The following is an 11,796-nucleotide window of genomic DNA, read 5'->3' as shown; positions in this document are numbered from 1 at the left end:
ATAAAAATAGGCAAATCATGAACCTTTAAAGTCTGAGAGTTTTCATCTGGTGGCAAAGAAACACATTTTCAGCTCCTTTTTGTCATGATCTCAGACACAGACTTTTCTTATCTCGGATGCATGACTGCAAGATATGTGGCCAGTATTTCAAAATGACCAATTTGATAATTTGCAGTTCACATTCAAGCATGAGCCTCAGCTAAAGATGCCTATGCTAAGACTGGGTGTAAGGCTGTAAGAGTTTAATATAGTTTTGTGAGCTCAAGCTAAAAGGATTTACACACTACAACAATATAAAAGGTTGATACAGACGTTATGGATTTGGTAGATTAGTACAGCCTATGGGAAAGAAATACCCATGGGAAAACTTACAGGTATGAAAATGTGGGTAGAATGGCAAGGAGCCAGTGAGAAAGGAAAGCATGATGTTTCTGGAGCTTGACTGAAACAGGCTGCGATTACAGAGCGTAGTCTTATCTTAGGCAACTGGTTCTACTCAGTAGCATTTATGTTAATGGCAAAGGTCTTGCTAACTCCACAAAGAGCAACAGAAAGCTCTCTTGGATTTAATGAAAGCTAAATGTGAACTTAGTGCTTTAGTTTAAAAAAAAAAGGGGGGGGGGCTGGGGGAGAAAATGCCTTGACTCATTTGAAGTGAAAGTGATTTGTGTGCTTCAACCAAGAGCAAGAGAAGTTTGAAGGAAAATATCTGTTTTACCCCAGTCTGTTCTCTCTCATTCTGCGGACGGCGTTTACTGCATACTATGAATGATGCATACTTAATTGTCTTATAAATGATACTGATCCACACCTATCACATTCCATGAAAGGGATTAATTTTCCTAAGCTAACAAATCTTGGAAGAGATGAGATGAGGTGTTGCTTTTCATGTGGAAAGATGAAAGAAGCAATTATAGCTGAATATAGGTAAATCCTACTAGAGTAGATATTTGATCAGCTTGATTTTGTAAAACTTACTTTGATGTGTTGCTGGTGTGTGTTTGTATAGACGTGCTCTTCCTCTGCACCATCAGAAGAAAAGGAACAGGAGGACTGAACCAGACTTAGCTTTTGTTGCCTAATTTTATATACTGTGGCTGCATGAAAGTCCACAGAGCATATGTGCAAGTGCTTGCAGAAGTGAGGACTCATTAGAGAATTGATTGGCCCACCCTCGCTGGAGTCAGGCGTGCTGCAGAAGACCACTTCAGATACACAAGAGTGATTAGCAACGGAGTGGTTTAATTAGGATCTGATGAGTTGTATTAACTTGATGCCACTATGATTCATCATAGCAATGCTAGCTTGATTGTTAGCAGCATTTCCCATACCTCCTGATGGGTCAGGTTGAGTTAAAAGAAGATGTACTCTTCTGGAGCTCTTTATGTTAGATGTTATGACATCCCTCAGTCTCTGCTTTGTACTATGCTTCCACAGACATTTCTCTTTATACTACTACCCTTTACGCAACTCCGTTGCTCTTTACACTCTTCGCACGCTTCTTTGCAGCTGCGGCAGTGGTGCTAGGACAGCTGTTTGAAACACCACATACTGAGGAATATCAGGAAACTGCATGCTGGATTTAAAATAACTTTTTCATGATGGAAAGTAAAATCTTAACATGTTTGGGTAGCTCATGTAAGAATAGTAACGGCCACGTTATCTGAGGATAATGTTACCTTGAGGCTTTGGTGCATTGAATGTACAGGCACGCTGGGAGTGGGGTATGTAACTTGCTGTACCTTGATGTTGACAAATTGATGAATAGGGAAATAATTTACCAGTGTAAAATACGATCCCTTACTTTTATTATGCAGCTGTTAACACAAGCAGTATTAAAGCACTTGGGCATCCCAGAACTGGGTCAGGACACAGTTCCAGCTAGGAAGATATTTTGTCAGCGGTAGCTTTTAGAAGTTGCCTACGGAGAGTATAATTCTAGGGCAGCTGTGTGCTGATACCTCCCCTGTTGTATGCTCACATATTTTCACGAACCCTCACAATCTTGCCTTGACCCAAGTCCTTCCTGATCTGCCTGTTTCTCTTCTCTGTGTCCTGCCTCACCTGTGTGTCTCCCTGCTGTTGTGGTGTGCCCATCTTGTCCTCCAGCTTCCCTCTCTTCCACTCTTGTCGCTTGTTGGGGAGTAGAAGAGATTGCATGTGAGAAGCTGAAGGCTCAAAGGAGTAAGACCAGATGTGAGAAAAGCCCTGGGGTAAGGAGAGAGAAAGAAGGGGAGAGTATGGGAATGCACAGGACGAATGGATGCAGAAGCCAGATCTAGAGCTGGAGAGCAGGGAGTGGTGGGGATGGGAAAGGTGGAGGAACGAGCTGAGTAGGAGGCGCAAGGAAAAGGACGCCAAGGGTCTTCCACAGCAAGCCGGACGTGGTAGTAAATGTGACTTAGGTAGCCAGCAGCAAACGATGGGGGTGGTGGGTCCTGCACCCCTGCTGGGCTGCCTGTGCAGCACCCCAGCCATGGATCAGCAAACACAGCTTTTGTGAACTGGCTTGAGAAGCACTTTTAAAACCAGGAGCTGGGAAGTCTCTTTGAACGCAATTGACCTTTTTGCCTTTTCTTATCTCCAGCACGATCCCAGTCTTCTGCTTCTGCACAGCCCAACCTCAGAACTGTGCCTGGCAGTGCCTCTCGCTGGCCAGAGGGTATATCAGCCCTGCTCTCACCCTCCCCTTCCCCAAGGCACCCCGGGCCACCACCACCTCTTCCCTATGGGGCTCCCTGGATGCTGCTGACGCAGGGGAGGGCAGTTCTTCCTTCTTGCGTGGGTTTGGTGGTGATGGATGTCTGGCCTCGTGATGGAGGCACCAGCGGGATGCTGGGGTGGATGTGGCCACTCTGGCTGGTGCCTCACCCCTTCTGGAAGACCTTGTGGAACCAGACAGGAAATACCAAAATACTGTTATGTTGTCTGCTGCCTTCTTGCATTTTAAAAACACTTAAATTTTGCCAATCTTCTTTCTTCTGGAACTCTTTAACTGTAGCAACCGTGCTACATATAGAAGTTAGCACTAGCTACCTTTAACATAAATGACAATAACTCCACTGTTATCACGTTCCCTTGGGCTTTCTCATAGACTTCTATTATGGAAGCAGTAAAGTACTTAGGAAAGTTGTATTGCATTCATTTTACTAGCTATATGTTTATGTTGTATTTATGATTTCTAGCTATTAGTTTATAATTCTGTTAAAGCAGAAAAAAGAGTAGACCGGGTTTTGGCCTGTGGAAGCCAAATCTGCTTCCTTTAAAGAAAACTGAGTCGGTTTCCTTTAGCGAATTAATATGATGTTGTGTATCTTCCCTATAAGAAACAAAGTGTGAACAAAGAAAGACCATTTTCATTTGGTAATGCTGAACTAACCCAGCTTTACTGATTTCTGAATTACAGTAACAGCATTACTGTTGCAAAAACAAAACAAGTTTTATTAATTTATTTTTATGATGATGATGTTTTTAGGAGTTGGTTTCATGTTACGTTTTAGGAGTGAAAAATCTGAAGCAAATGCAAAAATTAGGTTCATTACTTCTTAATAAAGTTTGGATATTTTCTGTATTGCCACTTTCTACCTAATTCTTCTTTCTGGTAAGAAATGCCCTGCTTACGGGAAAGGAGCCGTGTGGGACGGGAGTATTTGCCTGGCCTTTCAGAGCTGAAGAAGTAGATAGTGCATAGCACAGGTCCTGAAGTAATGCTACCTGTTGTGAAAATCTATAGTCTGACATTGCCAAACAAAAATATTTGGTTTAAAAAACCACTTGAACCCCCCAAAATGAAGGCCAGTGCTGAGATGAGCAGCAGTAAACTTAAGAAACGTGATGGTTTGATAATTCTCTGTTACAATATTTTGCGAGTTTTCTTGGAGAATGTTGCTTGAGTTCTCCCGGGGCAGCCCTCAGCTGAGCAGGCCAAAGACCTCACTGGTAGAAGTCTCTTTGAGAATTTTTTTAGTTATAATCCTGGGGCAAGATGAATAGTGGCTTGCTCTGGCTTTCTCTCAGTGGTGACCTTCAGAGCTATTCCATCATTTCCTTCCATAATTTGGGGTTTTGTAATGCCTCTCATGTGCATGGGCTCTGTAGCTATGCTGTAACTATAATTGTGCTGCAGAAGCTTGTGATCAATGCCCCAACTTCCTCAACAGCTAGAAATTAAGCTTTCTCATGCAGATTTGTAGTAGAGAGGGTTTTTAGGTTTTTCCTCTTTTTAAAGCTGGAGATTCATATGACTCAGCCTGAGGGAGTGATGTGTTTTGAAAGTGAGAGGTTGCCTGCTTTTTTCAAAGTCTGCTGATGTTTTTCTGGAATACAAGATGTCACATACAACTGCATTTAGAAACTTTTTGTCTTATTTGGTTATTTTTTATGAATGTCATCCCTTTTGAATATTTGAGAAAGGTGGAGTTGTTATATTTTAATTGATTAATCACGTGAACCTAAAGAATTTATCAGGAGCCTTAAAAAATGTCATGGGTTTAGGACCCATTACAGTGCTGCAAAGGGTGTTTTTAGGATGAACTGTATACCCTAAATAGTGCCTGATGCATTTTAATATTAAAGTAACATTGAAAACATTCACAGAGAGGAAAATTGAAAGCTTACTCCAGTGGCCTTTCCTACAAGTCAGAAGACCCGTGTGGATGTTACATCAGTGGGACTCCTAAGGCTCTTTTTCCCCCAACTCACAGCAGGGACAGTAAAAAGGAGAAACTCTGCACTTTGTGTCCTGCTTAGCAGATGCCCTGGGCAGTATTTAGCGTGGCTGCCAATCCTTGCTGCATGGTTGCTTCTTGATAACTCTGTCGTGGCAAAGCAAAGTGCCCCTGTGTTTCTTAAAATGGAAAATTTCACGCACCGTTGGGTGGTGCGGGCAAGTACCACTAAGATAATGACGGAACATCTTCCCTGATAGATGCGCACAAGAGAGGTTGTTTTTCTTCTCTGTCACCACAGGTAAGGATCTGTAGTTAGTTGTGTGGTAATTAAGCCTGCTGTGCAATTGGGAGTCCTTGAAATGAGTGCAAAGAGGAAAAAAAAAGAAAAAGCTTCCTTCCCCTTTTTCCGTGCTGAAGGAGTTTGGGTTGTCAGCGTTTGTCCAGGAATACAACAGCGAGAGCTGGAGCAAAGGTTTGTTGTCGTGCGCTTTCTCTCGACTTGTTAATGAGCATCCATAATTTAGCTTCAAAATTAACGAAGAGGTTTAGTCCCTGACTGCATTATTAGCTATTTTTGTCAGTTGCTCTGCACCTCTCTGTATGTATACACTAGCACACATGTACACACGTGCATTCCCTGTTACGTAGGTTTTCAGTTTATCAAATGCCAAAGATGGATTAAATGATTTGCCCAAATCTTCATGTTTTGGTAAACGTTGGAGTTGAGAGTAGAAAGAGGGTACCTGAGGTGAAGGAAGAAAAAACAGCTCTTACAAGTGTTTTTATATTAATTTTACAGATTTAGTAAGCACTCAAATAGGGCTTTTTTTTCTTTTAATTGTATCCTAGCACTGCACTTACCCCAGGTGATGAGAAGACCCGAATTACTAGCCTTCCTAATACTAATGGTGAGACTGGCTCCTGTTTCCATGTGTTTATAGCTTTAATAAACAAGGCAGAGGGGGGGAAAAAGAGAAAAGTGAAGCAGAAGATAAGTGGCCTGCCCAATTTCATAAGGCATGTCGAGAGATGCAGGTCCCGCCACTGTTGTCTTCTCTCCGAGGCACTCTGCAAGGATTAAGAGAGGTTCATTGCGCTGGGATTAGTTGCAGATAAAATGGATGCTCTCAGCAGTAAAATGTATAATATCAATAAACAGCTAAAATAATTGGTCTCCTCGGAAGTCAAGAAACATGGTATTAAAGAATAGGAGATATTTTAGTAAAGAGACGAAAACTGATTCTAAAATCAGCATTTTGATCTGCAGGCAAATGCCATTCAACTCAGCACTTTGTTTATCTGTTCAGGCAAAATGTCAGTCTCTGGACTGATAAATAGAATTTACAACACTTGTGGAAACTTGCAATGCATATTTTTTAATCTGCATCTTTTGCTATTTGGTTTTCCATTGTTGATATTAAACTGTTAGGATGCTTCAGAATCCTTGGCTGACATATGGAAGGAAACTTCAGTACTTGTGAACTACCTTTTCATAAACACACAAGCTCAGATTAAGCCTGTACAGTTCTTAAAATCAGGACTACTTTATTTACAGTACTGAACTTTTAAACTGCTGCACAAACTCTGAAATACTTGCTTTGTATTTACAGGTATGGTCTGCCACTAACTGTGGTTAAACCCATGTTAGTGGAGCTAACTCTGTAAGACACCGTAGAACTACTTGGGTCATTAAGTTTGTAGCACCTACTCTTAGAGGAGTAGAGAGTTGGAGAATTAAGCTATACTTCCCTTGACATATTTTTAGATATTATTTATGTGCTTGCTTAACATGCTGGGATAATGTTAAAACTGGATGGGTGCACTGATCATATTATCTTGATCTAATTGATGCAAACGAGACAAACGCGCACTGCATCCTCTTGACGTCGCTGTGATAGCTTGTTCTTCCTTCTAACAGGTGCAGTCAAAGTCTTCTATCTAGGGTAAACAGGAAAATAATGATTTTAATATGTTCTAATGAATGTTAAAAATGGCAAAAAAGATTCCCCCAAACCCAAAACAAATGCAAACCGTAAAGCAAGAAGAGTATTTACAATAAAGCCCAGAAGTGAGCGGAGCAGTTTGGATGTGAATATTTAATTATCTTGGTTCCCTTACAATCAGGATGCACATAGAGAAAGATGCAGCAGCTCAGGAATTCCGGGGTGGCTGTGTGATTGTCACAATAATTCTCAATTGCATTTTATTTAGCTTTGCATCTCATAATTATGTTCTAGCAGCTTCTGTATCTGTTTTAGTTGTTACACGTGTTCAGTCATTTCCCTCAAGATGACTGTCTTCTCTCTGAAACGCTTGGCTAGCCAAATTTTGTGCTTTGAGTCTCTTGGTTATATTGGGATTTTTTACAAGATTCTTGACTAACCTCATAATTCGGGAGTGATGCCGTTCTTACAAGGACTCAGGTGATGACGTTTCTGCAGAGAACGCATGTTTTTCATCTGAGAGTTATACTGGAAAAAGGACCGGTGGGAACAAGTGTGGGACCTCATATTTTCAGTTTTGCATGCAGTCTTGCTGTGCCTGTCCAACCAGTGCTAGCAGCAGGGATAGCTTTATCTTTGGGTGAGGTCTGGTTTTTGGGCCTGTCCAACCAGTGCTAGCATCAGGAATAGCTTTATCTTTGGGTGAGATCTGGTCCCTGCCACCAGTTTTCATTCCTCCTTTGGCAGGAACTTCCCTGTGGGTTCCCCTGGGTTGCTGGTTATGACACTGCTGGGATACTGGCTCTTGGGAATTTCTGAGCCTGATTAGAAAGTCTGTATCAAACCACAGGATCTTACTTGAAGCAGCTGTGTTTATACATAGAAAGTTTGTTTCTTCAAATTTAAATTTTGCAAATAATTTATAAGAAATTTCAAATGGCTCCTGATAGCCTGGGTGTTGACTGGGCAGCTATTGCTGACAGATTCTGTTACAGCAGCTGTAAGAAATTATGAAGAGAAATTGCCCCTCTGAAGATCATTACCCCCTACATCTATGTTTCAAGATGTTTCTAGATCATATTTTGTCTGGGGATCCTAATCTGCCTACTGTTTATGTCAGACAGAAATGGGAGCGCAGTGTCTAGTAGAATCTGCCCTTGTCATGCGATCCTCCGCTGGAAAGTAGGACTGGGCTGTGCTGTGGGATCCATACAGGAAAAGGTCTGCTTTTTGTATCCGAGACAAGACTGGGGGTTGAAATGTAGCTTTAGTTCAGACAGGTCCTATATGATGGAGCTTGGTTCTTACCATTTGATACCAGAAGGATGGTGTCACCTGTCTTGCAGAATGCTTCAGTGAGGTCATTAGGAGTTTGCTTCATTTTCAATCAGAAAAATAATGCTCAAGTCCTAAACCTTTTCATTTGAAATTTGGATGGTGTTTTGGTGGTGCCACATAGAGCCAGGGGAATGGATAGAACCAGTTGACTTCAGTTTCATTTAAAACCACGGACAGGGCAAGAACAGGAGCATCAGCATCATGTAGCCAGAGAGAAAGGGAGGTCCAGGTTGTGCTTAATAGTGCCCCATGACATCTTGGCCATCAAACTAGGAGTAATTTTTGATTAGCTACATATGACCTGGTAGTTGTTCGCTCCTGCACGGAGTCTTTTTATTTGGTTCCCAATTTTTCTTGCTTCTGATTGTAGTTGATGCTATTCTTGAGAACATACTTATTTTTCATTGAGTTTCCAAACACAATTTATGCTCCTCTGCAATCAAGTGCTTTTGTGGAATCCAAGGCAGGCCTGATACACTGATTTTTTTTTCAGGCTTGTTCTGTGTGATAGCACAAAGATTTCAGGACCACAGCTCAGCTATGAAGTCTTTTTACATCAATGAAAAACTTCTTTTCTGTTGAGAATGGTGTTGCTTGATGCAAGGATGCAATCCTCTGAAAGAGGATTGCTGCTTATCATCCTTAATGACAGTCGTCCATTTGGCAAAGTGCAGGCACAATGGAAGTTTTATTCACTGTGTTTAGTAGAAAGGTAGCAATTTTTTTGTGTGTATTTTAATCATGACAAAGATAACTGATATTGTGAGAGTAAGTGGCACAGCTATTAGTATAATTTTGCTAGAATTACGTTTAAAATACAAAGATGTCTTGAGCAGTAGATAATGATGGAGCAGGGACTCTGTGCAGAGCTTTCAGAATTCCCTGATAAAGTGAGCTGTTTAATCAAGCTTTGTTTTAATATGGTTGAATGTAAAGGTATACATTAGAGGGAGAGAAACAGATACTTGCTATGAAATGGAGAATTGGTATCCAGCAAAGAAATCCATTTTGAAAAGGATGCTTTAACAATAAGGAGGGTATTTAGACAAGACACAAGAACAATTTCAGGACCAAATTAAAATAATGTAAGACTTGGAGTTCAGTGCTTTGCTTACTGAAACCAAAGGTGAAGGTTGTTTATTGTGCCTTAACTTCGTACAAGGAAAAACGCAAGATCCTGTGCTTTGTTTTGTCAAGAAAGGCAGAGCAAGAATTTGTCTGAAAACTGTATTTGCTTTAAATTGGAGGGAAAAGTACAATTTAACAGTGAATGTTGGAATGGCTGTTGAAATTGCCGAGTTTTTAATTTCGTGATGTGTGTGCATCAAGGCAGGATTTTTTTTTTCCTATATATGCTTTAGTCGAAATAATAGCATGGTGGTTAAATGAATTAAAATGCTCTCGGTTCAGTGTCAGAAGGGATGGTTCTTGCTTCCAGCCTGGTCTTTAAAAACTGTGAAAATGTGCAGCAGGCTGATGTCACTCGTTTCTCATTAGAGCCTTGTTGTATTCTGCATCTGTAGGACTGATTTTAGTATCTGCAGCTGAAGGAAGGAAACCCCTTGAATGTTAATGCATCCAAGGGGGGGTGGTGTGTGCGTATGAGGGAAATCCACTGCTGGCTGTGCAACTTCCATTAATCTTAGCAGAAAGGTGCCAAGTGTCTGTTCTGCACATCCAACTGGCATTTCCCCCCTGCCCCAAGGTGGATAGGTCATTGCAGGGTGGGGGGACGCCCCAAACCCAAGCAGCCAGGGGTGCACGGGGTGTTTGCTGCTGCTAGACAGCAAAAGTAGAAACTTCCACTTCTTAACGATAATTTTGACTTGAGTGTGTGTTTTGTGTGAGTAAGGATTTGGTTTTTACAGTCCATCAGTCATGTGGTTTATGACGTTTTGTCGTAACAGGTGACAGACAGGTGAGAGAAGGAATGGCCGTACTTCTCAAAAGCTTACAAAGGCAATGGACAGTTGTTAGCCATGTTCTCTTTCTGAATGCCAAACTGGTAATGTATAAATAGTTAGGATAAGTAAATTGTAGCTGTAATACATCTTTTATTAAGTTTCTTATTAAACTGGGCATAATAAATTACTTACTGGGTTACAAGTCAGTAATGCAATCATAGAATCATAGGATCCTAGGTTGGAAGGGACCTCACGGATCATCTAGTCCAACCTTTCTAGGTAGGAGCATGATCTAGACAAGATGGCCCAGCATCCTGGCCAACTGAGTCTTAAAAGTGTCCAATGTGGTGGAGTCAATTTCCCTCTCATGTCCAATTGGAATCTCCCCAAGAGCAACTTGTGCCCCTTCCCCCTTGTCCTCTCCATGTGACTCCTTGTAAAAAGGGAGTCTCTGTCTTCCTTGTAGCTACCCCTTAGGTACTGGTACATGGTGATAAGGTCTCCCCTAAGCCTCCTTTTCTCTAGGCTGAACAAACCCATCGTCATATAGCAGGCTTCCCAGTCCTTTGATCATCTTGGTGGCCTTTCTCTGGACCCTCTCCAGCCTGTCCACATCTTTTTTGTGTAGTGGGGGTCAGAACTGTACACAGTATTCCAGGTGTGGCCTGACAAGCGTTGAGTAGAGTGGGATAAGGACTTCTTTATCTCTGCTGGTGATGTCCTTGTTGATGCAACCCAGAATCCTATTGGCCTTCTTGGCCGCAGCAGCACACTGCTCACTTATACTGAGCTTGTTGTCTGCCAGGACCCCCAGGTCCCTTCCCACAGAGCTGGTCCCCAGCCAGGTGGATCCCAGCAGAGAGGCAAGGAAACCAGCGGGGCAGCTGGAAATGTCCCAGGGGCCAGATCAGGTCAGAATATCCTGCTGGCACAGGTACTCATTACTAGTTTACTAGTACAACATGGTCTTGGCCAGATTAAAAGTCTGTGTTTTGTGGGAGAGTTAAGAGGATTGTGGGTTGAGAGTATGTGTTAAAGCTCTAGTAGTGGCAGGAGTTTGGGGGTAGTTTGTTTTTTAAAAAGAAATAAAACCCAGCAAATGCAGCATGGGCTGCTGAAGTTGTAAAGCAGACTGTGTTATTAGCTGCAGGAGGATTAAACAACAGTATCCACTGTCACTCATAAATGATAATTAATATGGCTTTTTATTACTGACTTAATTTCTGCTGCTAGCTCGGACTTCTCATTGCTGTCGATGACGTGGCCATTCTGAACGTGGCCATGGTTTGCTCAACAGTCAGCGTGACCTGTGAGGCCCGGACACCGCCTGCAAGAGCAGGGTGGGAATGAGAAGCTTTGGAGAAAGGCTTCAAACACCAGAAAACTTCCTCCATTGGCAGAAAATCCCTCTAAAGGAGTTTTTTCCCTTTCCAGCCATGTGGCAGAAACATCTGATAGAAGGGGACTGGAAATGGGATGATGGATTTTAAGAAGCTGTAGCCCCCTTTCCCCCCCATCAATTACCACTTGCAATTACAGGGTAAAATTAATGAAGTTAATTACATCTACTCAAAATCTTGGTTGTGTGAATTACTTAGAACTTTTAAAATAGAGAAGTAATTTCTTGCAGGGTTCACAGGCTTTTTTTTTTTTTTTCAGGCTTGGTTGGTTACTTTGGTTTGTTGTCCCCATGATGCATGCTGCTATCTGAAACACTCTGGGGTGCACCTCTGAGAGTAATGCAAGATGTCCAATTCAGATTAAGGGCCACTGCAAAGTTCAAAGCAAAAAATACTGAAATAATTATAAAAATACTATTAAAGACCAATTTCTAACAAAGATGAAAAGGAGGATGGATTTGGAGAGTTAAAATGTAAAGCAAAATAAAAGGGGAAGGTGCTTGGAGGGTAGAAATACATCACAGAATTAGCAAACAAAATG

This window comes from Egretta garzetta, unplaced genomic scaffold (assembly GCF_000687185.1).
Source record: "Egretta garzetta isolate BGI_Z169 unplaced genomic scaffold, ASM68718v1 scaffold326, whole genome shotgun sequence".
NCBI classification, from domain to species: Eukaryota; Metazoa; Chordata; class Aves; order Pelecaniformes; family Ardeidae; genus Egretta; species Egretta garzetta.
This window is presented reverse-complemented; position numbering follows the sequence as displayed.